Source organism: Epargyreus clarus, unplaced genomic scaffold (genome assembly GCF_041222505.1).
Source record: "Epargyreus clarus isolate Ecla_fem2 unplaced genomic scaffold, WU_Ecla_fem_2.2 ptg000026l, whole genome shotgun sequence".
NCBI classification, from domain to species: domain Eukaryota; kingdom Metazoa; phylum Arthropoda; class Insecta; order Lepidoptera; family Hesperiidae; genus Epargyreus; species Epargyreus clarus.
This window is the reverse complement of record NW_027332233.1, coordinates 1726809-1754356: the sequence shown is the minus strand read 5'-3', so window position 1 is coordinate 1754356 and position 27548 is coordinate 1726809. Positions and strand designations below refer to the sequence as shown.

Genomic DNA, 27548 nt, shown 5'->3' with positions numbered 1-27548 from the left:
ATAGTTAAACAACAGAAGAACGTATAGACATTATTATTTAAGTACGTACACATTGTTAAACAAATAGGTATTGATATCTGAAGCGAAACATACATTCCGCAAATTAAACATTATAGGTACGCGGCGATGCAAATTAGGAGCGATTTATTTGCAAATGTGCAACTTGCAGCGTCGGAATGATAGCTCATTAGAATTCTGTTCGTTTGTACTTCGCTAAACACATATTTTAGACAAGCGTTTAATGATACACCGGTGGAAATTATGGTCGACATAATTAGTAATGCGCTAGACGTTGGGAACAGGATTCCAAGACAGGAATAGAATTATTTCAAGTCGTGTTGAAACGTTCTTTGTCTGTTCAGATGTTAGAAGAGTCTTATAAACATGATAACCGTTGCATTAGTAAGGTTAGAATGATGAGAAAAGGTAGGTACCCAACTAATATGAAGTTTTACATGTTATCAAATATTGAGATGCATTTGTAACTGATCGAGACCAAAGCAGATTAAAACGCGAAAAATGTGTTATTGACCATTTAACGTCGTTGGATTTCATAAGTCATTATTGCAAGTTCTGTCAAAATTACATATATACCGCGTTGATCAGTAACGGGTGAGGCGCACGTACACCGGTACTCGAGGTGGTAGTGGTGTGCGGTGGATCTATGCGGGCTGTAATTATCGTTGCGTGGTTCGGTTCGGCTCCATCAGCGCTCCGGCGTCAAGGCCGCGGTGAACGGTACGGTTATATCCACACCGTACTGTACGGTTTTCGTGCCGTAAGCTTCACGACTTGCATCATTACTACATCTCTGTACTAATATATAACATGAATCGCGAGTTTTCAGAGTTGGCAGAATGGAATTGATGTCATCATCATCATCATTATGGAAAAAGATACAGGTACCAAATTACTGCAAAACGATTAAATAATTCTAGATCTCTGTCTAAATACGACTAAGATTTGATAAAAGTAATGTACCGGAGCCAACAATAATCCGTGACACGATTTTTAGCGCGGAAGTACTTAAAGAGCCGGCCTCCATGAAGCGTAGACGAGCAGAGAAGGGCAATACAAAGGTTATGAAAGTAATTTAAATAACAAATAAGACGGATAATATGGATAATATTGATAAGGATAAATCGTAATTCATTTACTAAATTGCTACTTGATTTGAGTATTTAGTGTGAAGTGACTGGCGATTTAATTCGATATGGAATTCGAATATGATATCGAACGTACTGAACAATATATATAAACGTTGTTTACGCACTGTGCGGGTCGATATAACACGGTTTGCTGATGTTGACATGTTGCAGGTACACAAACGCGTGGAGTTGCATTACCTAGAAGAACAATTAGGGGGAGAGTTTAAGGTTCAAGGTCGCATACTTCGCGGCGTTCGGCGGTTGGCACCACCTCGGGCGGGATCGATAGCGGTTGGAGCGCGCCGCCGCGCTCGCCGCCACCGACCACGTGAATTCGATTGCCGCGCTTTATCACTACTACTGTATTTAATGTTTGTTTGGTATCCACGAGCGTTGATAAGAGCGATACATCAGAGCGAGCGCGCAGAGTGAATCACCTTGCTGTGTTCGGAGATATCGGAGCTAAAGAAATCGCGGCGTATTGATGCTTCGATAAAACATTATGCCTTATGACCGCTCTATTGTGGTATGCTCTATGCTCACATCGCTTATTGTACAATGTATGCTACATTGTACAATAAGCGATGTGAGCATTTCGCAGTTAGATGTTTCGAGTCGGGGACGGCGCCACAACATTGCGGCGTGGCACGTGGGTCGCGTGCGGGCGTCCCTCTCGGTATCTGCGACAACGAACGCACTGCGTTACTATGCTCCCAAAACAATCAGACTTTTACAGCAGTACGGTAACCTCCTACAAACATTTTTCTCGAGCTTAAAGTAGCGCTATTTCGATTAAAGAGCTTATTAAATTAAATGTAATGAGGCGATAAGGAAAACAATTAACGAGTAATATATAAGTACTATAAATACAGACCTTGGTAAGCTACTAGCTGTCAAGGTGCAACTCGTAAGTTGTAACTACTAGCGTGTGTCGTGCATGCAAAACATGAAATCTATGTTCGCGTACGATGTTTACGTGCATGCTTGCTTACTATAATTTTAACACAAGTATGGTAGTGTAAATAGACTCCATGCGATTATTTCATCCGCAATAAACATGTATAACAAGTGTTTTCAAAAATCAATGACGGATTATTATAAAAGGCGTCCATTTACGTTTAATCTGTGGGTAAAAACTAAAAAGCGTTAAGCCTTATAATTCGGATAAAAGGAACGTTGATGAGCGGTCTCATCTTATTTTAATCTTATGTAACTTTGGCTTGAAAGTTTACTTTATCCAGAGTATTTAGACACAGTAGGGCAAAGGGCAACCCTATCGGTCGGGTGGTTTGGCGGGCGGTTCGGGAAGTGCGCGCGCCTTGTTTACACCGCGGCGCTTCTATGCGCTACGGCGGCGCGCCACTCGCGCTCGAGGTTAACCGCCCGCGGCGCTGCGGTGCCGTGCATACACCGTACACGCCGCTCGGAGGTACACAACATGCGTACCAAACAAGCCTGTCTCAAATACTAAGGCTTACTAAACACACGAAATGCGAATTACTGAACTTATTTTTTTTTCATAACAAAAAGTAACAATAGAATCAAATGTATCGCATGTAGTAGTTACAGGTAGAACTGGCGACCTAGTACAGGTTATCAACAAACTGGTTTCGCTAATGGTTTCTCGCCGCGTACTGCAAGCGTAACAAAAAGCTGAGTAGGTACTAAGGAAAACCTATTTAAAAAACAGGTGTTCTACGAGCGGCGTACTGTATGCATCGCACCTATTTGGGTAGAAGCGGTCGGTAATGGGATTCAAGATGTTATCGAGCGCGTGGAAATCTGTCAATTCGCGCGCGCCCTCCGCGGCGGGCGGCGGCGGGTGGCCGCGTCTCGCTCCCTCGCCCGCCCACGTGCGCGTGACGTCAGCCGCGCGTCGCGCAACGTCACCGAGCCACCCGCTCGCGCTCGTCAAGGGTCCTCATCTTCTTGTTTCGTGGCCCTACCCCACTGCGGTCGTGTTTCGTGACAATCTTACTTTTTATGCGTTATTTTAATAACACCGCTGATAGCTGTCGCTAATATGTACGACACCTACATAGCAAATAATTCTGATAGGGTTATCATTTTCAAGAGTCTAATATATTTTACTCATGACAACGAAATAGACACTTAATAAAACAGATTGATTCATGATTTAGTGTAAATCAATTAATTCATTAGCATGGATTAGCAGACATGTTAATTGTATATTTACTTGGTTTTTTAAAAGTAGATATATTATCTGTAGATCTTACAAGAAACCGCCTTAACATTAGGCCTTGCTACCTATGTCTACAAACAATACATCCTACAAGTGGCTGTCCGGTCGACGGTCGGTGTCTTGGGGCGGAAACACAGTACACATTGTCGCTTAGGATGTACAGGGGTTCGGCGGTGCCAGTGGTACGTGTCGGGTGTTGTGTAACCGCTATGGATCGTGGATCGTCGCAGCGGGGCGGTCCGAGCCATCTGCGCTGCTCGCCGCACGCAGCTGCTCCGCTCCGGATCACCACCGCCCACCACCCCACCGACTCCGCTCTGCCTACACGCTACACGCGCGTAATCCACACGCCCCGACGATTATGTGAAGACAACCGTCTCGCAGAATACTGACTTAACTCGACGGCCCCGACCGGCAACGCCTCGTAATTTATCCTTTCAGATACCCACATCACTACTGTCCATGTTCATTTCATGCTTATTTTATCTTAATAATCTGCGTCAAGCGTTATAATATCAAAGGTTTCATTGAAAATCTTTCAACGTGCCTAATTGCGATCTAACGTCTAGAGCCTGAGAAATATTACAAGTTACGAGTTACGACACTTGTTGTTTGTATTAAAAAAAAAACAGCGGATCAAAATAAATAAACAATCTTAAAAAAGCAATCAGTTTATTATTTAAACACCAACTCATATATAGTCGTGTTTATTATACAACATTTAGAGATAAATAATTGTATTATTTCACACTGTTTCTCTCATAGTAGAAAAGAACCGATTAGAAAACGAACACAAATAACAATAACCGTTCTAATTAATTATAAGCAATCGTTACAAAATCTCGAAGAGTGAAGAAACGAACCGTTCAAATCATAACGCGTTCAATAGGTAAGGCGCCCGATCGATATTGGGCGCTGGGCGGTGCTCGTGCGCATCAATAAATAGCCCGATCGGGCGCACGGCCGTCGATAGCCGATACACGTCACTACGGAGGTTTTATTAATAAAACACCCGACCGGCGGACACGCCGCGAACGTTCAACAACCTCGCGGAAGGGGCTCACTTACGACAATTATCGCAAGTTCACAACGTTACCTCATTATTGTTATCGTAACGCCCGCGCGTCCCTTGAAATAAACGTAATTAAAAAAAAGATTGTTACGTATGTTTGAGTACATTTATCGTTATTAAACATTTGCGACATGTAATACTGATAATTAAATGTCAAAATATAAACGTGCTAGAGTAAAACTAAACGCGAACCAAACGATTGCAAATAGGTAATTAGTTCTAAACCCTGCGATGCGGAACCGATTGAACATTGCAAAAAGACAATCAATGGAACATTCGCAAAGGAAACGAGCCGCCCTTGACGAATGAGGCGCGGGCGTCCGAAGAGCGGCGGCAGCACCGTAGCACCGTTATCGAGTGCGGAGTGCGACAGCTTAGCTTGTACCTTTCCCACGGCCTCACCGACAGATCATACACTTTAACTACGCGCCAAGAACATTGACGACTTTTTAAGGAGCTGTCGTAAGTGACTACGTTTGTGTGACAAAGATGAATATACAGAAAAGAGTCTTACTTGCACGATGGATGTAAATGTAAACAACCTATGTAAATGGATAAGATGGGTTTATAGTCTAAAGATTTTATTAAGGTAATAAAACAAGTCTAAATATAAATTATGTAATTGCATTTTAAGAACTTATTTTCTGGCGAGAACAGCTTTAAATAAGCTATTGGATCTTTCGCTTCTATTATGATTTAGCGTCGAGTCATTGAAAAGCTCGTTTAGGGGTAAGTGGGCGGAAGAGTTCGTATAAACTTGCAAAGCGCCGACGCATCGCTAACGGTATAAGACATTACGACCGACTTCTAATAGTAAGTTCTGTAGTCGGTTAATCTTTAACAATCCTAGCTCATGCGTAGAACATGCAATAACATGTATTTCATATGAAAAAATATAGTAATAAATTAATTTATTAGCGCCACAGTAATATCTGCATTTAACCGCATACAAAATTACCATACAGTAAGAAAAAGTAAGCCCCATTGAATTTACGAGATAACCATAATTTTATATCAAACTTTAACGATTAAGGTGTCTGAGTGGTACAGTTCGTAGAAAGTGGTACGCGCGTTCGTTTCTCGTGCGACGGTGCGCAGGCGCACGCGGGCCCGTTCTCACAACAATCGCGCATGCGTGCGCGTTCAGCCCAGCCCACACGCTTGAAGCCCTACCCACTAATTAATAAACTAACGGATCGTTTCCACACTCTCTTCATTTAGTTGGTCGAGCGGAATAACAACATGTAAAATTGATAGTTATCGGTGAAAGCGGCTAACTAGCTAGATTTGTAATCATAACTTTATAGAAACTTACTAGAAAATTTGCAAAAGATTTAGGCTAAATAAATGAATGGCTTTGATAGGTTTCCTTGCAATTATTTATCCAGTTATTTTGCAATCGTAAAAGACTGTTTGTTAACCAATACAGATTGTCATGATGAGCATTTTTATTTACCTATCGAATCTATTCGTGTTTAAAGACTTAATATTCAAAAAGTCAAACAATTGGTAAATCTGTTCAATCGGCACGATCTTTTCTAATTTGTTTATCCAGCGACGACGGTAACCACGTACTATTAATACATTAACAGAGCAATTAAATCAGAGCTTCGATTTTATGATCGGCACTTAATTAATTGTAAAACGAGTCGTACCAAGAAACCGAGATCGTAACGGCCGAAACGTGTGGCGGAAGACGCTATCGCTATCTCGACTCATCATAAACAGATCGCCCGCGATGAGATAATGTTTGGATTAGATAACACTGTTGAAACGCACGCTCATTTTACATAGAAACGTGCGGCGGAGATAAATAATTTCGAAGAACCACTTAACTAGGATATGGCTAAAAGATGAAACGTAGAGTGTTCGTTCACTTGTCTATAGGTTATAAAAATGTGTCCCTGTAGTTCTGGGGCTAGAATAGGGCTACGGTATCCCCTGCCTGTCGTAGGAGGCGACTAAAAGGGGGCTTCCGGGGTCGCGGGCGGCAAGAGTGGGAGCTCGAACCGTCCAGCAAGCGACCCCGGGAAGGACGGCGGTATGTGTGGTCGCATACCGTCGTAAACAGTACATGGGGTGGGAGGAGCGAAAACTGCTCCCCCAGGGTAGAGCCCGATCGGGGCATCGCGCTTGGAGGGCTCCGGTTGTGTTCCGTCGGAGATCCCGGAGTTCTCCAACAAGCATTGAGGACGGCCGGACCGGGGGGGTTTTAGTGCGGTAAAAATCCCACATAACCCGGCGTCGCTCCCACGTCGTCGGGTACCTTTTAAAGGTTTCCCCCTCGAGAAAAAAAAAAGAAAAAAAAAGGTTATAAAAATGTAACCGCATCCAAGTGTGTAAAAGATATACCTAAAATTGAAATCAAAAAACGAAAGAGTTATAATTCCTAAAAAAGTAATGAGGCTCCCAAATGACATAAACGTTACAGTAAGGTGATCAGATTTCTATAATCAGTTTACTATCAATTTAGCCCTTATACATAGGGTGCAGTATGGACAAAATGCGGCAGGCGAGGGTCAACGACTCGACACCGGCGCGGCGCCCCGGTCGCGGCCGCCCGGCCCGAATATACCACCTAGTGCACTATTATACTACCATTACTATACGAACACATTACTTTACGTTCATATAAAGATACACTCCGAAATACGACCATTCCGACTGAACTCCAAAAATCTGGTTTTAATTTACAGATCTCCAATGCGGCTGTTGAGAAATTCGAGAATAAATGAATTGCGCCGTTGAGGCGAATTCCTGTCGGCAGTTCGGCTCCGCCTGAACAATACATAAATGACAGGCGATGCTTGTAATACACCATCAACGGGCTTATTGAGAGGAATTCGGGCGATTCGAGCGGGCGGCGCACGCGCACGATACCCGTTTATCGTCGGCCATTTAAATCGGTCTCGGAATTCGAGAATACTGAGAAATCGAAACGGTCAATTTGCGAGGTTGTTTCTCAAACAGCGCCGCTTACGAATTGTAATGCTCGTGCGTTTGTGTAAAACACCGATCAGAAACGTTCACAATTTGCCTGTAACGAATTTCGTCACGGAATGGCGAACGATGGCAGTCTGGCTCCCAGGCAAGCCCCAAACTGCGGACTGTCCTTGAACATCTGTCTTTACATTCGCTCAATACGCGAGAGTGGGACATGTGCAGTAGGGATCAGGTGTCGCACTGACCGCGGGCAAACCCACCGGAACGGGTTATCAAACCAGTCGGTTGCTGGCCGCCGCCACAAGAAAGTAAAAACTAATATTTTGGTGCACCACGCTCCTGTGATAGAAGACGAAATACGTTTTCAGCGGATGACAGATGTACACACACCGGGGAACGACCGGAGGAGACAACGAAGAGATAATTGGAATTTAAGTGAACAATGTTGCATGAACAAAAAACAGCTTCGCTGAGCCTCGTTACGGATAACGAGGCGTCCTCCAAGGCGGAGCCGAAAAGAAACGATTTAATTGCGTCCACAATTAGCCTACAAAACGACCTGTTGCGTTCACATTACTGAAACGTTTTAGCGTCTAAACAAAAAGTATTCGATCGTCAGACGTAACAATACTAATAATACTGCGAAGATTGATGGCAGAATAAAGTTTCGCTGCCAAATGTCGAACTTCACAGGGTAATACTCGTTTGCGTCCTGTAACTTCCATTCATTATATTTAAGTTATTGTACAACAGTATTATATTACGGGTTGTGGAAATAATTTAATTGGGTAACACCTTCCATTTTTATGAAAAGTGAAAACATAACATTAGCAACAGTTGAAATTTGCCGTCAGTTGATCACGTACCCAATGGGTTTATCTTTAATGATTTCAACGAAATAATGTTTCATGACACCTCGAGTCCAGAGGACTTCAACGCGAATGTACAAATTGCGTAATTGATTCAGCCATGGCGTCTAGACGTATTCCGGCTTACGGGTTTGCAAATGTAGGAAAAGTTATTCAGTATGCTTAAACACGCATGAAATAAACACTTTTGGGAAAAAAATATTAATAATTAGGTTTAAAAATACATGATGTAGATTGAAAAATGAATAATTTGTACAAAAATAAAGTACGAAATCAATACCTAATTTTATCGTAATTATTAAAAATATAACTCATTACAAAGAAGTAAGTAGAGTTGTAGAGTTAATCTCTACAAAATCCAAACAATATAAATCAAAATGAGAATAAATTGTAATTCCAATTGCAAAACACGATTCAGTGACAAAATAAATTCACGATTCTATAATCGCATCAAAATTATCATCCTTGTTGATTAAACATTGATGTCACCAGCTGTCTTGTTTGGATCTGATCTGCTGCCGAACTCAGAAATTTGAACAAATATAACAAATGGATGATACTTGGAAAGAAGTTTAATACGGCCTAGCAACTCTTTGAGCGTTAAACACTTTTTCTGCTACGATCCCATTTTCTATCACTGACAACGTTTGGAAATGTACTTTTAAATATAAAATTTGAAAAAAAAAATGGAAGCAAAATGATGAAAGAAAATCCCGTCCTAAGTGTACAGTTAAAGAGCTATTGACAAACGTTTTGATCGCTTGACCGTTTCGTTGGGGTTGGCAGTAGATTGCGGCGTGGTCAATAAGCGTAGGTCGATTGTCGGACGGGGGGCAACGTGTTAGGTCGGTTACACACGAGTGTACTCTAATTGCACAGTCGCGGTCGCCGCTCACATTCGGCGCTTCCGCACCCGAGCGACCGTGTTACATAATAACGTAGTAACGTCTTTCAGACGCTTTCAGCGTCGTTTGATGATACATGAATTGTTATATACGAATCTATTGTTCTATTAGACAGATTCGTTTAAATTATATTATTTATTGATTAGATGATAATAGTTGATGGTAGTTCTCAGTACATTTAATTATTATTTAGTTGGCTTAAAGATACGTGACCCTCTGACATCTAATTATAGTATAACATTAATTGAGTTTGGCGATAATTTTTAAGTGACGACAACAATTAATTTTATTTAATTAGGCACTTGTTGTCGGTGCTTGCAACGTTTTTAAAAGCTAACTAGAAATAGTATGGTCTTATTACATGATGCATAATGACATAAATTACGGTAACGGTAATTGGTCGTCTTGTTAGAAAAGTGATGTTCCTTAACTCGTCAAGATGCTATGTCAAAGTGCAGGGTATCGCATTACGGGCGCGGGTGTGTCGGGCCGGTAGCGGCGGGCAGCCGGCGTCGGGTGCAGGTAGCGGGTCGCGGGTTGCGTTACGACGGGGCGTATCGATCAGGGGCCGGGCCGGACCGGACGAGGGCCGGGAGGGCCGTGAGGCCACTTATCGCCGTCTTCGCACCTAATTTATCGCCGTATCGATGCTCGGTTACGAAGCGCCGCGGTTGGCGTTAATTTTTTTACGAGCGCACTAAGTACGACGCGAACGGACGTGACCGAGTCCATCGTTTAAATTATTACGCGATGCGCCTTTCGTGTTATTAACACATCGGCTCATAAAATAAACATAATTATTACGAGGACTTCTTACTTAATAGCCGAGACTGAAAATAATATTGCCATTGTACCGAATTTCCGTACATACATATAAAAACAAAGCTTAGTGAAATTACGCATAATTCTCACTTCAAAGTAAACAACTTACGTCAAGAAATTAATGAGGCAGAAAAAAGTGAAAATATATTGAAACCGAAACCCAAATAAGTAATTACAAACTGAGTCAGTTATTGTTGTTGTTTTCGTGTAATTCGTAGGTACCTATCAGCTGGATGTCTTGGTGAAATTCAAAGTTGAATTTTAAGGTTTCACGGCGGAGCCGGCTAGAACCCTTATAAATTCACCCTGTCCGTTGATCCGTCGCGTCTTTTGTGCTGTTTATTATGACGGTAACACCGATGTAACATTACTGTACATGTTTTTACGATATTATGATTTAACGATTTCTTATCGTGCGTGTTTAACGTGTACTTGAGATTTACACTCGGACTGACGATTCGCTGATTATTATTACCAACCGGGTAATATCTAATTACGCGATAACTAACGTCACACTTTCTCAATTGAGTTCTAAAAGACATCTTTGAATATTAACCTAATTACAGTATCTAATTAAGGAATTATATTGATTTTCCATATGGTTGTTTGTCTACGGTGCCACCGCCGATACCCCTATTTCTGTTTAATAGCAGCAGATTAGTGCTACTGTATTGTGGTTTAAAGGGTGCTCAAAGGGTAAAGCTTATACACTAATAAGGAGTTCCATACTAGACATCACTCATCACATAACATTTGATTTGAACTGCTAAGTCGTTTGTTACTTTTATTAGATTAAAAACAAATAAAAATTCAGTTGTATGTACTTGCTATACGTAATGTTCTTCAAAAATCCTTTTCCATCGATACAAGAAACATAACTAACGTTAGTTAACATTGTTTTAGTCTCTTAACCAACACAAATTTTGCCGCATAACAACACATGCATCCATCTCTGCCGTTGCTCAGCGACGGCGGCGTGAAGGTCACGCTGCGTAGGGCGGGCGGGCGCGCGCTACTCGGGGCGGTTTCGCGCCCTACACTCTGATCGATACCGCGATCGCATCCGTTTGTCACATACTTTGGATTTTTCGAATATTTTTCATTTACGTGCACACAATTATTTTATTTGACTGGTTATACATTTGTTAAACGATAAGTAGGTAGGTACATTGTTTTTGTATCATAATTGTTTTCCATTGAGAACTCAGGTCTGTAAGTACTCGTAGTAGTAGTAGTAGAGTAAGTAGTAAGTTTCATCTTATTAAGTTACTCACTAACGCCCAGCAGAGCCAATAGTAAAGGTATGAACTTCAAAAATCTACGTTATTCGTTACTTTGAGCTATAAAATTTGTTATAAAATTTATTCAGATCGACTTAAATAGATGACATGAATAAAACCAGTTGAGTTGAGCTAAAAACAACAGATCCCCCGTAACGCCGGGGGTCTAACAACCCCTTTTTTATGCGCCGCTTTAAAGTTGTTGACATTACGACTATTGCTGGTAGATTCGTCGGAAGATAAGAGCTTAGTTTTATGGCCCTGTTCAAACACGTGGACGGACATCGTAATATGATGAAAGCTCGGGGGCGCTTTGAATGCATTTCAAATGATTTACATAATGGCGTTTAGTATTCAAATTTTAATTGGTATTTAAGTGTCATTAAAACGAGAGTAAATATTTTATGATAATGACGCACTGTAGTTCGTACAAAGAGGCACTTGAATCGATTTAGTGATCAAAAACAGTTGTGTTGGTCAAAGTATTGTATTATTCAAAATAACACGAAAAATATAAAAAAATATTTTGTACGTGGCAACAACAGAAATTGATACATATAGTAGGGCGAGTGAAAATTCCGGCGCGAACAGCGACCGGGAACGAAGAGTGAATGATTAATGGCACCGCTCACTAGACCGGAACGTAAGCGGATCGCACGCGGGGCGCGGCTTAACGAGTAAATCAACCCGTAGTCTGGCGAATTGTTGTGTTAGAACAATAGAGAATGAAATTAGCCGAAACTACGAATGTAACTAAAAGGGCACCGGCAAAGCGGTGGATGCAACTAGAAATTTCCTACATTTATACGTACAAACTCGAGGCCAATGAGTGAATGATTAATAGCGTGATTCAGCAGATGAAACCATGAGAAGATCAGCATGTTGTCCAGTAAATGGTCACTGGCGCTAATAGAAAATTTTAAAATCGATCCCAAACGGAAAAGTAGTCCTATTTTAAGCTGTTAACAGATGCTTTACTACCCCTCCAGACTAAGTTGGAACGTTTGTAATACGTGAATATATTTGAATTAGTACTAGTTATTGCTTTATCGAGTAAGCAATACCAGTTTCATCGACCCGTGTTCAAGCTAAACCGAATTCTTAGAAACAGTGGACTACATGGCACAGCGTAGCGGATCATAACCTTTAAACTTTAAAGCGTTTCCACCAAATCGCACCCGAGCAGCGAGCGTGGCGTACCCGTGCAGCCTACGTCCGTCCCACGCCTCGCCAGAATCCCCTCCGATAAACACATTGACGGGACCCCGCGCCAGATAATGCATTCATGAACATCAAAGCTCGACGTGATTGAAACGTATTGAAATGTTAGTTGGATCGCACTTTACACGTTAAGTGCTGCGCGTAACGGCCCGGAAGCAACGTACATGTCTACATTTATAGTCGATTCTAAAATATTGCACGATTTACAAAAAAATACATAGTATGTACTTAGGCGTGCCGCGTGACTAAGCCATAACCTTCAACAACATTTCCATTTAACGTAGAGAGTAAAATGATAGATGTATGGAGACACAATTTGGCAAATATTCCTTCTAGGATTGTAAGCTTTTGTTGGTACTATTTTTAGGTCCTTAATGTAAATTTTTTTTTTGTTTCCAGGGTACATATATTTTTACCTTATTTTGTGATTGCTAGACAATGTTTCGAAAGTTATCATCAAGTGTCTGTAAAAATTACACGTATGTTCGGTTCACTGTTTATTGGTATAAATTAACACGACCTCGCCCCGCGGCTCGACTCGACACCCCATGAACCCGCAACCGCGCAACGCCAGGTGTCTCACTTATGTTTAATATCCTATTATTGTACCTGGTGCAATTATCGAACGCGTTTTGTACTTTTCGATATTTTGATTTGCATATGCATTTGTGTACTGGATGCAACCCTTTCAAACTCTTTATAAAAAGCTTTGACATAGAAAAATTGCTTCTTGAAACATTAAATTAAAGCTTAGCTTAAACATAGCTACCGAAAAACAACATAAGGTTATTATTCAGTTGCAGGCAAACCATTTTACAGCACATATTTGGCTAGCAATAATAAAAAGAGGACTGCACTCAATGGGCGGCATCTCCACCCCGGCTACGTGATAAAATCGCACGGCAATCAAATGTAGGCACGTAATAAACACAGCATCTGTCCGAAACAGGCAATGATATGCCAATAAAGCCTTACGATTGTCGATAGCTGAGTTAATGCGGTTTGCGGTCGAGCCGCGTGTTATTTTCATGTTTATGATACTGCAGGTCGCAAGTTCTCGCCTCTTTTGTCTACTATTGTAATGCGACGAGTGGTCGTGAAGGATAGGTACTAAACAGTTTATTTACTGCCGTTAATACTGTGTTACTTGCTTTTTGTGATGGTTTGTACGATATACGCTTACCGTTCGCATTGTAATGGAATTGAGTGTAGCATGTTTACAGTTAAAGACTGAACACAAATAGAAATGCACCGTAATTTTACCTACCATCAAAACTTCCAAGAACAACTATATGTTCATTACACTGTTTGATATTAAACATCACTAACTTTTGATCTTTACTTGTAAAGGGTAACATTGCAACTTTAAACCCTCATTTATCTAAATAGGCCTAGTTTCCAGAAGGTCAGATATGTAAAGGAAATTCTTAATTACAATCTTCTCTAGGTATCCTAGACTAACATATACAAATTAGTCCAAACCCATTGACCTTTACGTGTTTATCGGCGAAATGTACACGTGTAAACTACGCGACCTTTATCATTTCACGATAAACCGAGCGGCTTCAGGCTTCAGGACACCGAGCGCCCGGCGGGGTGGTCGCCGCCCCCACAATCCGCCTACGTGCTTGCACCCGCGCGCAAGTGACCCGAGCCACTCACTTCACAGATTCCACCTCTAATTCCGAGCTGTAGAGGCGAAAGTCACATACCGGTTTGTTGACATTTACGTAGCTTGTGTAAAAGCGAAGAAAAATGCAATTTTCTTGTGGAGTCGCAGAAAATTTATCAATAAAGGTTTCTGACTCAACTTTATGCACATCAGTAGGTATTAGGAAGCATATGTAAGGCCCAAATTATGTTAAAGACAACAAATACGTTGAATATTTATTGGTGAGATTATAATAAAATATATTAATGGTACGAGGGCACTGATATTAATTTTTAATACAACGGAATAACCGAATGTCGACGATTTTTTTTTTTTTATAACATAGGAGTAGCAGATAGGAGAAGTAACACTGCTGTTATTAGGTAGAAATATAGGTGTGGCGGTGGTGCCGCCGGAGTCGAACCACAAAGAGTTCTACCACCTTCACGAAATAGTTTTCGCGGAGTACATCGAGCGCATAATGGAAATAATACGATAAATCAAAATTACGATAGAAGTAGAACTGAGGTTGAAAAGTTGAAACAGATCACAACAATTTTAAGCACGGGCCAAATTGAATACAAAGGAAAAGTGAATACCATTCCAACACTGTAACGAACTCGAAATATATTGTCCAAACAGAGTTAAGTGAGCAGTAAATTCGCGCGTAACTAGCGAACGATGTTGATGGGCGGCGCTCTGGTCTTCATCTAGTAACGGCCGATTTCCCTTTTCTATTTTCCTAGAACGAGTTACATGTTACATTTGTTATTATTGAGCAAAAGGCCGGAGTAGATAAAATATAGCTTTACGTTGTAAGTAAGTACTAATATGTATTACTATAGGAAAATCAATAAAACTACTCAAATTGTGTTCTTGAAAAATATTGCTTTTACTGTCACCCTACCATTTATTTTACCCTGAAGACAGAAAAAACCATACAAGGACCTTTACCTAGGGTAAAAAACTATATTCATAATTTGGATATCTGTCCCGCCGGAGATTGAACGCCCAATCCTCGTCGCGTTAGATCAGTATCTACTTTATTCTAGACGATAGGATACCTCTTAATATTCCAGATTACGCGAGTAAGGATGCATAGTAGGTAATAGTGGAAGCCATACTGATTGCTACTTGATGGTTAGCGATTAGTTATGTTTAAGTGACTTAGTACGAGAAGGGCGTTCGTTACGTTTTATACTCAAGTGTATCATTTATTAGCTAAGTTACCCTTTATTTATATGCAATTAAATAAAAAAACAGATAACATTCTGACCATCGCTGATAAGTGACGGTAGTGTGTCGAGACTGCAACCCCTATCCGTAACGCGCAGCGTGGAGATTACTCCACCATGCTGCTTCATCAAATATATTGATCTTGAACGACTACGCAGCATCATTCACACTGAACACTGGATTTCCCTTCCCGATTCCCAAGAAGCAGTTACACACGCCACAAGTATAGCGGTGCGGTCAACGAGCACTACTATTATATGCAATTTAATGATGATTCACGCGACTGTATATTAATCAATGAATGCGTAATGTGTTACAATGGGAACGATTCGCACAATGAGTCTACACAAGTGCGGTAAAAAATTCGCAACGGTATGCTGCATAAATGCGTAATAATTAGTACTATAGGTACTTATTAAAATGATGTAGTTATGAGATGTAGTTCCTTATAAAATTTCCTGTAATATTTCAAGATTTAAATGTAACTAAGCAGGTAACGTACTCGTAGTAATATAATAAATCTTGATTACTTTGAAATGTTCATCAGCTATATAAGACTTACTTTTTAAGTTATAGAATCAGTCCACCCTCCTCCTTATGTAAAGTCGATTAAAACAAAAGGGCATGATACAAACATTGTGATAACATGACGCCAAATCAATAGTTAAATCGACTTAACTGCATCGCATGCGAGGCGAGCGTTTAACGGACATAACAAAGTTAGGGCGGACTGCGCTTTCAATTACGTCCACCGCGTAATGACCGGATAACGCTCGGAACGTTTAGCTCAACCCTGTTTGCGGAACCGCCCCGCGGCAGCCACCCCCGAGGGCCACATCCGCGCGGACCAGCCAAAACGGATTATCCGCCGTCGCCCGTTAATCTTCGCGTAAATAGGCTCACGTACAAGCAGAGACGAGGATCCCGCGCGAATTATGATCGCCGTCGCCTGGAGGCGGACGATTGGGATGCGCTGCTGCGCCTTGCGTCATGCAGCTGCGACTAACTGAGGCAGTTTTGGGTTGAATTATCGCAAAGATACACGTAAGTCAAGGAATTTAATCTATAATAGCTAAAACGTATTCATGAAACTTAGTGACAAATATGTTTGCTCTTCCATTTTTTCTGTTGAAAAAAAAAAAAACTACGTACAGCACTTACACGGATAGCAGCATTTGTTATGTATACGACATATAAGAGTTAACCTACAACAAACCGCATTGGAGCTGTAGATGGAGAATGCTCTAGATATTTCCAGTTTCCAGAGACCCATGCCCAACACTTGGTATAACTCTTTGAGAGTTACGCTTATTACATACATATTATTCATACCCTCCGGGTCTCTCATATGCTAAGGCAATGCTAACATAAGGGCGGTGGGCATGGAATTTCGGGTCTCGAGGATACCCTCTTTGCCCGGGCAGATTCTCAGGTGGTGAATACCCCCCGGATTCCTGATATTTATTCATAATAATATAATGTTATTTAAAACATAATAGAATAATGAACAAATATTAAAAATATCTATCATCCCCCTGTTGAGGGGGTGATTCGGTACTTATTGCGTCGTCATACCGAGCGGACGATCGGCCTCCTGATGGTCGGAGGTCGCCAGTCCAGGGAGTTCCCGCGGGAGCGGGCGCCCCCCAGGTGGTCGATCGTGTAGGGGCGCGAACCCCTTTAAATGGGAGTATGGTCCGGCCTCCGCCCGCTCATACATTGAGCGTGCGAGGCGGACCACAAACTCCTCGATCGTCTCGATCTTAAGGTCGCGCCTCACCACGTCGTTCCTGACGTAGCGTCCCGCCCCCACGATTGCTCGCAAGGCCAGGTTCTGCTGCGCCTGGAGACGCTGTCGGTTCGACCTGGAAACCAACGCGTACCATGCCGGTGCCGCGTAGGTAAGTCGTGAACGAACATAGGTCTTGTAGATCCCTAGTTTCGTCCTTAACGGTAACCTGGATGTAAGCACCGGTCGGAGCATCGCTCGGGCCGCTCGGGCCTGGCGGAGCGCTTGCTCCACCTGCGGGACCATATGCAACGAGCGATCGATGTTACATCCTAGGTATTTAACTAAAGGCTGCCAAGCTATCTCCGTGTCACGGAGCCTCAGCGGAGCCGGCATGATACGCTTGCGGCTGAAAAGTATTGCGACTGTCTTTCCGACATTGACAGCCATGCGCCACTTATCCAGCCACATAGGTAACAGGTCTAGCAGACGTTGCATCTTCCGTGCAGCAATGTCCGCCCGACGGGACGACGCGAAGTACGCACTGTCATCTGCGAACAACGCGAGCATAACGTCTCGCTCCCAGTCTTCCAGATGACCGTGGAGAGTGGGAGCGTCGTTGGTGTAGAGTGCGTAGAGCCACGGAGAGAGGCAGCTGCCCTGCGGCACCCCCGCAAGGATGGGCCTAGGGTCTGAGGCGACGCCCTCAACCGAAATAAAGAACTGCCGCTCACTTAAAAACGATGCTATCAACCGTATCAGCGTCGCCGGGGCAGGTGTATCCATCATTTTGCATATGAGCCCATCGTGCCATACGCGGTCGAACGCCTTCTCGATATCGAGAAAGACGCCGACCGTGTGACGCCCGTAATTGAGCTCAGATGATAAATGATGGATAACCCGCGTGAGCTGCAGCGTTGTAGAGTGACCGGCGCGGAATCCGAACTGCTCGTCCCTTATATTAAGGAACGGACGCAGTCGTTTCAACGCCAGTCTCTCAAACAGCTTAGCTGTGGTTGATAACAGGGTTATGGGGCGGTAGCTAGCCGGGAGACGTCGGTCTTTCCCCGGTTTCGGGAGGACGATTACCTTCCCTAGTTTCCAGGTGGTCGGGAAATAGCCTGTGCGGAGGATGCCGTTAAAGACCCGAGTCACTGCGACCAGGGCCCCTCTGGACAGCATACCTAACGCCATGTTGGGGATCCCGTCGTGGCCTGGGGCCTTACGCCTGGGTAGACGTAGTGCCTAACTCGCAGCCGCGTCGATTACGATAACAATCTTTTGATTTGTTTACACCGACTTTGTTCTGTTATGGGCAAAGGAATGCTGAAAAATATTGCAGTTGAACTTCGATGTTGACACGAAAAAGATGCTGACTTTTCGACACTGCTGCAGCACTCAAATTAAATGGACGCGGTTCAATCGATTTTAATATGATATCGCACTGAATGAGTGGTAAAAAGAGTCGTCTGCGTCCGAACTATCCATTAGGGATTAAGCTATTATGCAAACAGCGGCGAGCGAGCGGGCGTTTCATCAAAAACGCAGGTCCACAGCCGCGGTCGGGAAATTGCCGTACGTTCGGCTATTTCCGTCCATCGCCAGTTGCAGCGACTCGAGACGCGACCTTCGATCGCATGCAGTATACCAGACATCAAAAACTATCATTCTAATAGTTACGAATTGATTTTAGTGCTTGTCTCTTACGGAGGAAAATAAATGGCTTCCATCACGTTAACACTTGACCGAACTTAATTTTATCAACATAAATACAAGACGATGCAACATAATGATATTGTAGTCATAATGATGACTTGTAGACTATAGACTGCCTAGTCAAACCAGGATAATATGTCGCGTGATGCATAACTTGGTTCAAAAGAGTTGATATCTAAAATGATGGAGGCACATTTTATTTATGCGTGGGTGTGTCTAGCTTATTTAACAGAGAACAGTGAGATAAATAAAAAATGCCGTCATTCTGCATTACAATCTCTATTGAACCAAGTTCTACACGTACGTTTGCACGCTTTACATAAAAGTAACAACGATCTCGATTGCGTCAAGCCGGCTACATACTTGTACTGCAGCCGCGTAGCGCGCACCGGTTTGGCTCGGAGTGGCTCCGACCGACTACCAAGCAAACGAGGACCAGAGGCCTGTCGGGGCTGTTAGCTTCATATCGAGCGTACTAGTAGATTAACTGGATTTTGTTTAGTTAACTTTCAATGTTTACTTAGTTGTGTTTATCGTTTACATCATCGTCTCATAGTATTCTAAAATTGTAACAGCACTGTCGTAAATTAAAGATATTTCGAAAACAAAAAATTCTGACTGATATCGATAATATTATACTGAACATAAATATTTTGTTTTAGATTTCTCGTAATACAATAAAAAATACTTAGGATTCTATTAATCTAAAAACATTACATTATTGTGGATATATTGTTATGTTAAGCATTACACATAACATTTTTCATACAGATTACAGAAAAATACTTTAAGTGTCATCGAAGTTGGTCTTAAATGTCTTAAATCTTAATAGCTTGTTTTATTTATTGAGCCTAGCTTTAATGTGAGGGCACTTTAACTGACCTTAGCCATAAAGGAGAACGAAGGTGTAATATTTCATACTCTTCATTCTTCACTTACATTTATTCCTAAAGATCATTTATGTCAAAAATTAAAATAGACATAATTGTTGCAAGACAAGAATATTGCTATGGCTATATTTTTATTCGCTACAACGATTCTAATGAAGTATAAAAATGTGTTTATATGTTCACGTTAAAAATAAAGGGTGTATTTCTTCATTTATTTTATTATTATTATTATTTTAGCTGGTCAAGATCTGTAGTTAAAGCGTAACCACAATATGTATTATATTATTCTCAACGGCTCAGGGAGACCTTAAACCAAAGCTCAACCACAATCTTACAAAGCCTATTTTAATGCTGTAACGTTACTACACGTTTACCTATTACAATGTACTATATACCTACAATATTCTCCAGGCATAGTACCCGTAGAGCGGATACACAAGGCGGCCTCGCGCACCCCGTCTCGCCTTATACGCGGAAACTGGGTGACCGGGAGAGATTTATCTCGCGGCAATAACGGTTTATTTTTAGCGCCGCCCGCGACAATACCACCACTCGAAATAGCCTGACGTTGACATGGGAATTTTTGTAATCGCAAACGCATTAATTAATATGAATTATGGATGGATTATGTCTAGGTGGTTTATGGATTTATACATCAGTGGTTAAATGTAAGAAAGAACATAATAAAGCAGACTGACGCATAAATATCAATTATAGAATATTTTAACCTTGATAACATACTTCTTGCAAGTTCAACATTTGTTTCGTGAACAATTTAATTCTTCGTAATACATGTCTCTGGACACGATTGTCGAGAAAAACAACAGTAAAAATGTCGTAAAAATATTCTCAATAGCAGAAAAATGGAATTATTATTGCACTATTTCAACAATTCAGCGCATTAAAGTGCAACGATTGTATAGTAACGCGTGACAATGCCTTATACTACAAACTCGAAATAGCCGGACGGTGACGTGCGAAACTGAGTATCTACAAGAAGCCTAGATCAATCTTGCGCCTCAATAGTGTCGGCAGGTATCTGATTCATTGTTTTATTTGTTATTTCAATTGATACATCTACCTCTTTGACACTATTGGACACGAATACATAATAGCGAGCTCGCTATTATTTCAGTAGCTCTATAGCGAATCAGTGATACACTGCTGACAGAATTCTTCGACGAGCGCCGGCAGCGGCGTTGCCGCCATACACATTTCTGTATTATAACAGGGGTGTTAGTCTCTGTACTGTTTTGTGGATTGTGATAATAGTCCAGGAGGAATGGCGCATGAGTACCGAAAACTATTCCACCTCAATTTTTTTATGCGATCCTCTTTAAATTGTCCTACTGGTGAAATAAATGCATGTTGCCATGGGGCAACCCCGTGCCATATTGTTTAAACTGAAATTGTTTAAACAATTGCAAGGAATTGTTATTTTTCAACCGGACAAATTTTTTTTATATTCTTTATTGAAATACGAATAAAAAAAGTCCTATGACTTTTCACGATAAAGTTAATATTTTTAGAGATATGAATTTTTAAAGTCTTGGAATATAAATAATTAACACCGAAAATAGATTGAACAAAAAACGGTTTATTGCGCGTTAGTTACAACAGAGTGAAGTTGTCAAAAGAATAAGAGCACAGATAAACATAAAGTAGCAGCGCCGCCAGTGAGCATAAAAGGAACTAAATTATTTTAATAGGGATGTGTTTATTAACTTCCAATATCCTCCCTTAAACATAATCCCATCTTCGCTGCACAGTAAGCCAATTTGGTGTGTGACGTTGCTTTGGTAAGGGCATCTGCAACCATTTCATCCGTCTGTATGTATCGAACATCAATGGCACCTCCTAGTACATTGTCTCGAACAAAATGGTGCCTCACATCAATGTGCTTGGTCCTACAATGATAACCATCAGTACCTGAAAGTTTGATAGAACTTTGATTATCACTGTAAATAAGCATAGATTCATTCTTGAGTTGTGGCCAAAAAGTTTCTTGGAACTGCTTTAACCACAAAGCTTCTTGTACACATGAGGCCAGAGACATATATTCTGCCTCTGTAGTGGATAGGGCAACAGTAGGTTGACGTCTGGAGTTCCAGCTGATTGTTCCTCCCTGAAACAAGAACGTGTACCCTGTGCAGGAGCGCCGATCATCCTCTGAGCTAGCCCAGTCTGCATCACAGTAACCATGAGTCATAGCTTCATTTGAGTTCCGTCTATAACTCAGTCTATAATCTTGAGTACCTTTTAAGTAACGCATGACTCTCTTGAGAGCGACCCAATGTTTTAATTCAGGTTTATTATTATATTTGCTCAACATATTAATGGCAAAACTTATATCTGGTCTGGTAACCTGCGAGATATATAAAAGACACCCAATTATTTCTTGGTAAGGAATATCATGTAAAATTATTGTTTCTTCTGAGTTTTCTTGTAACTTTAAATTCATATCTATTGGGGTTTTAACAGTTTTACAATCAGACATTCCATATCTTTGTAATACTTCTTGTATGTATTTCTTTTGGTCCAAATATATAATGCTTCTCTTCCTGTCTCTTTCTACATGTATACCAAGACAATAACAAAGCTCGCCAATATCCTTCATTTTAAATTTCTTGTGTAACTCTTTTTTATATATAATTTTGACTCTTGACTATTTGTAAACAATACTAAATCATCAACATAGATGGCTAGAAAAATCAAGTTACTATTGTCTATTTTATAATATATACAGGGATCTAATTTAGACTGTAATAGCCCCATTTCTTTAAGTGAAAAATCAAGTTTCTTATTCCACTGCCGACTAGCCTGTTTTAATCCATATAAAGATTTTTTAAGTCGACAAACTTTGTTACCATATTTATATAAAGGGGGTTGCACCATATAAATCTCCTCTCCTATGTCACCTTGAAGAAAAGCTGATTCAGCATCCATTTGACATATATCCAAATCATATTTAACTGCTAAGCCAAACAAATATCTTAAAGAAGCAAATCTTACCACTGGTGAAAATACTTCAGTATAATCAATTCCTGGTTTTTGTGAACATCCTTTTATAACAAGCCGTGCCTTGTATTTTACTATATGTCCATTTTCATTTGTTTTAGTCTTAAAAACCCATTTACATGGTATAGGATGTTTATTACTTGGTAGATCAGTCAACTCCCACGTATTGTTTTTCAATAAGCACTTATACTCTTCATCCATTGCATCCTTCCAATGTTTAGCATTAGTAGATGATAAGGCTTCATCAACAGTTAACGGATCTGAAATTTTCATAATGCACATAAAATTATTACCTTTTTGATGTGACCTCAAGGTGATGTTTCTATCGAAACTGTCATTGTTTTCACTCTCATCACTCTCACTGGGGTAATATGTTTCATCATCATTTCTGTTAGTGTTACAACTGTCAAATGATGCATCAGCGCTTGTGGGTGACAAAGTTATATTTGATGTATTTCTTTGTAAGCTCTCACCGACAGATGCTGTTTCATCATCTTCTTTTATACAATTATATGAGTTAGAACTATTGTTTGTGTTTGAGTTTAGTGTGACTGAAACATGCTGTGGGATAGATACATTTTCTTGTGTGATATTATCAACATTCACCGTGTTTTCAATGAAAATTACATCTCTACTAATTATCATTTTTTTATTAATAGTATCATATACTCTGTATCCCTTTGTGTTGTCACAGTACCCCACAAAAATTAATTCACGTGACTTACGATCCCATTTTAAACGATTCTGCTTTGGAACATGTACCATGGCTTTGCAACCAAAAATCTTTAAATGTGAAATATTTGGTTTCTTACCAGTCCACTTTTCATAAGGTGTTACCTCAGCCAAAACTCGTGATGGGGATCTATTAATAACATAGGCTGCAGTCGCTACTGCGACCTCAGCCCAATAAGTTTTCTTCAAATTTTCTTCGAAAAGCATACATTTGGCACGCTCCACCAAAGTCCTATTCATACGTTCTGCCAGACCATTCTGCTCAGGCGTATACGGTGTGCTGGTTTGATGTTTGATGCCAGAAGCTGCTAGAAAATCAGAAAAATCCTTATTACAATATTCTTTACCGTTGTCACTTCTTACTATCTTAATTTTCTTTTCTAACTCATTTTCTACTTCTTCCTTAAATTTTTGAAACACTGACTTAATATCCATTTTATTCTTTAGAAAATACACATATACTTTTCTGGAGTAATCATCTATGAAAGTTATGAAGTACTTCGCACCACCAGCTGATGATGTCTCCATCGGACCACATAGATCAGTGTGTATTATCTCGAGCAATGCTTTTGCTCTAGAACCGGAATGAGGAAAAGGTAGTCGTGTTTGTTTTGCTTCACAACATGGTATACAGACAGAATCAACTTCTTTATTAGTGATTTTTATACCCTCAGCACATGACTCTAACCTCTTTACATCTGACATATTTAAATGACCCATTCTTTTATGCCAAGTAATTATATTTGTGTTACTCTCACAAGTTACAGCATAAGCATTCCCAGTAATAGTATCGAGCTTATACATATTATCAGACAGTTTTGCAGTTGCTATGAGAATCTTATTGGCATTATATATATTACAACCCATGTCAGTGAACTCTAGTTTACAACCATTTTTAGTTAATTGACTGACTGATAACAAGTTTGCACTCAACTCAGGAATAAATAAAACATTTCTCACCTGGATCTGATGCACATCTTTACATACATTGGTCTGAATATTTACTTTACCCATGTTCTGCACGGAGACAGCATTACTATTCGCCACCATTATTTTGTCAATTGGACATGGCTGCAGATCGTACATCCAGTCTGAGCGTCTTGTCATATGCATTGTTGCACCTGAGTCGATGTACCATCTATATTTATTTTGTTGTAAGCTGAAAAAATTGCTGAAAAACTATTTTGACTATTGTTCTTCAAAGTGCACTGATTTTTATAATGTCCATATTTGTTGCAATTGTAGCAACGTGGGCCTTTTCCTTTTATTTTAGGGTGTTTATTAGAGGTATTAAAGTTGTTTTTGTGCTTTGTAAGGAACGCTGAAGACTCAGAAACTTTCACCTCCTGTAAAAGCTTTGTCTTGACAAAATCTGACGAAATTTTAATGCTAGAACTTTCTAAACCCATTATCATCGGTTTATAATTATCCGGTAAACCTGCCAGCATGAGTGTTCCTAGCCATTCGTCTCCAACTTCGAAACCAATATTTCGTAATTTGTATGCGGTACTCATAATTTTATTAACATATTCCTCGATGCTAACACAATTATCCAATGTTGTGTTGATCAAATCTTTTAATAAACCGACTTTTCTTGATAGCCCGGAGTCCTCGAAAGCATTTTGAAGGTTTTTCCATACCTCACGAGATGACTTTGCATTTTCGATGTGGACATAATTTATCGATTCCACTAGCAAAATTATCTTTGACTTGGCTTTTATGTCTTTCTTAGGATCTACTTGACCAGTAGAATCAACACACTCCCACAAATCTTCATGTTCAAGATATGATCGAACTGCAAACTTCCACGTGGAATAGTTTTCTCGCCCGGCGAGTTTTTCAATATGTAGGTTAGACATATTCATGTCGGAAATTACCGCGAATTACTTTACTGATATTTACTGCATAAATAATTGTTCGTACGGATCTATTTTAGGCATACGGGACGGCCCATAACCTCTTGGAATATAAATAATTAACACCGAAAATAGATTGAACAAAAAACGGTTTATTGCGCGTTAGTTACAACAGAGTGAAGTTGTCAAAAGAATAAGAGCACAGATAAACATAAAGTAGCAGCGCCGCCAGTGAGCATAAAAGGAACTAAATTATTTTAATAGGGATGTGTTTATTAACTTCCAATATAAAGGTTCGAAAAATCTCAAATTTGGGTACTTTTGACTCATGAAAAATATATTAAAAAAAATATATATATAAATAATATTTTTTTTTAAATTCTTTATACAATAGTTAATAATATTCTTAATAGACACTTTTAAAAATTTTATTGTTTATACCTGTTTTATAATTGTTAATTTCACGCGCTCACAAGTATGCGCCGCTTACCTTTAAGTATCGCCGTCTCTCTCTATGATAATAACTATGATAATAACAAAAAAATAATATAAACTGATAAAAAAGTAATTTTATTTACATGTTCCGATTCATGCTTAAATAACTTTCGTAAAATTGATTTCAGAAAAAAAATTATGAGAAACAAATTGTAGACAATTTAATTATTAATAACATTGCTCTCTTTAACAATCTTGATAAAGTTAATAGTTTTTAAGATAAATGATAAATAATGATTCAGGACATAGAGAGGCCGATGCAGCGCATGCGTCAGAGAGAGACGGCGATACTTAAAGGTAAGCGGCGCATACTTGTGAGCGCGTGAAATTAACAATTATAAAACAGGTATAAACAATAAAATTTTTAAAAGTCTCTATTAAGAATATTATTAACTATTGTATAAAGAATTAAAAAAAAGATATTATTTATATTTTTTTTTTAATATATTTCTCATGGGTCAAAAGTACCCAAATTTGAGATATTTCGAACCTTTAAAAATTCATATCTCTAAAAATATTAACTTTATCGTGAAAAGTCATAGGACTTTTTTTATTCGTATTTCAATAAAGAATATAAAAAAAAAATTGTCCGGTTGAAAAATAACAATTCCTTGCAATTGTTTAAACAATTTCAGTTTAAACAATATGGCACGGGGTTGCCCCATGGCAACATGCATTTATATCACCAGTAGGACAATTTAAAGAGGATCGCATAAAAAAATTGAGGTGGAATAGTTTTCGGTACTCATGCGCCAATTCCTCCTGGACTATAAGGCTAATTTCTTCTTTTAAGTAGTTTATTTTACACAATTTATTACAATTAAAAACAACGCTTCCGTGATTAATATCAAGTAGGTCTAATGCGGTTGATTACAGGTGAAGATATTAAAACATTAGATGGGCTGCATATTGGTTTCGCCTTTCTATCAAATAAAAAACGATCTAACCTATTTAATGAGAACATCAACAGTTAAAGGAGACCAACATGTAGCACAGAAGAGAAGAGGTCCCCACTCGGTTGACCCGCCCTCACTTAGCGGCTCGCACGCGTAACATTGTTACGCCCACTTCGCACTCGGGTGTGAATGTTGCGCAACACTTCCTACTGTCGGTTCGCGCCTTTCCGATATATTTATCGATTATTACAAAATCGATTAATTGTGGAACGTCGTCGTTTACGATCGTGGTTACAGATTTGGAAATTATGACTTTATTATTACACAAATAAAAATAAGATTAATAACTTCTGATATTTCTTTTAATTAATTGATTTTCCTTCTTTAAGTTATAAATTACATTATTTCTTATATTTCATCTTTAAATAACATTTCAATGTTTACTAACAGGAGAAACGAGCAGTGTTTTTGACCGAGTATAAACGTAAGCATGTTTGGACTAAACATCACGTGCTTCGTTCTAAATAGCGAGGCGAGGTAACTGGACTTTACGCCTCTATCTGTGTCTATACTCTCGTACACCTACTATATGACAATAAATGTCTTTTTTATTAGCCACATACTTCAATTTACGATCTAATGGTAGGTATGGTATGAATTCCATGCTAAATAAAGCGCAAGGCAAAAGCAATATACGATGACGGTCACGATCACGAAGCGGCAACCACGAGCCACGAGCGACCCCAAGGACGTAGCCGTGACACAGTTCCGATTGGGTCTGCTAACCCAAGTTAACTCATCAGCCGATACATCGCTAGGAATAGTATCGGATGGTAAGGTTAACTCGGAGCAAGCCACTGAATAAT

General features: G+C 40.0%; 1 protein-coding gene and 1 long non-coding RNA gene across 2 annotated transcripts in view; both read right to left on the bottom strand.

Annotated features, from left to right (window-relative positions):
* Positions 1-27548, bottom strand: part of skd (mediator complex subunit skuld) — an 89366-nt gene that overhangs the window by 27404 nt on the left and 34414 nt on the right. The gene's annotated exons all lie outside the window — the stretch shown is intronic.
* On the bottom strand, positions 21263-23543 carry LOC140753495 (uncharacterized). Its single transcript, XR_012103576.1, has 2 exons — positions 22698-23543; positions 21263-21614 (listed from the first exon to the last, which is right to left on the bottom strand). It is a non-coding gene; the product is annotated as an uncharacterized LOC140753495 (long non-coding RNA).